Here is a 1,060-nt window from a genome sequence, read left to right on the forward strand (position 1 = left end):
ATATTCTACAAAAAATATATGAAATTAAAAAATAGTAAACAATTTAAATAATATAAATTAAATTAAATAAATTTGTATAAACAATAATTTTAAAACTTAAAAAATATCCATTGTCAATGTAAAAAATTTATATTATAGAAATAAAAAAAGTTGGTATTAATATATAATTTTATTTCTGATCACGTCACATTAATTTTATACACACTTTTTTTTTAATAGCAAATTATGCTTTTTTATAAAATTTTATATATGTAACCATCATGCATAAATCGTGGGCCTTTCTCAAGTTTTATGCAAGACTATGATAAATCATAAAAATTTTGTAGATTAAATACATCACTTAAAATCTATCTGAATCCTATAATTTATTAACGCATGCCCACATGCTATTTTTGTCATAAATCATGAATTTTTTCATGATTTTATATTTATTTGAAAAATTTTTAAAATACCGATTATTTATATTAAATATTAGAAGACAAAATAATTATATTAAAATACCGATTATTTATCAATTTTTTTTTATTTTCTTCATCTTTTCTATATGTAAGGTCATCTTCATTTTATTTTTCAATTATCATTCTTCATCCTATCTTTATTTTATTTTATGTATCTTATTGTTATTTTTGTTTAATTTTATAATTTTGTTTGTCTTTTATTATTATAATTTATAATTATTAGACATTATGTGTATATATATATTTAATATTATGTGTAATTTATTATAATATGCATATAATATTTAATTTAATATTTATATAATAATATATCATAATTTAAAATTATGTAAATAAAAATTATTAAAATAATAATATTAAAAGTTTAATCTAATTTTTATTTTTTTGATAATTTTATATCTAAAAATAAGTTTAATCATTGTTATTCAAACAATATTTTATCAATTATAATTATTTTTGAATCAAAGTATCCAAATTAAATATAAATTACGTTAAAATAAATTCAATTTTAATTAAAATCAATTCTAGTATTATCATATTTAACTTAATTCTAATTTATAAAAGCTAAACCAAACACATACTCAAATAGTTTGATTAGCAGG

This window comes from Arachis duranensis, chromosome 4 (assembly GCF_000817695.3).
Source record: "Arachis duranensis cultivar V14167 chromosome 4, aradu.V14167.gnm2.J7QH, whole genome shotgun sequence".
Lineage (NCBI taxonomy): Eukaryota > Viridiplantae > Streptophyta > Magnoliopsida > Fabales > Fabaceae > Arachis > Arachis duranensis.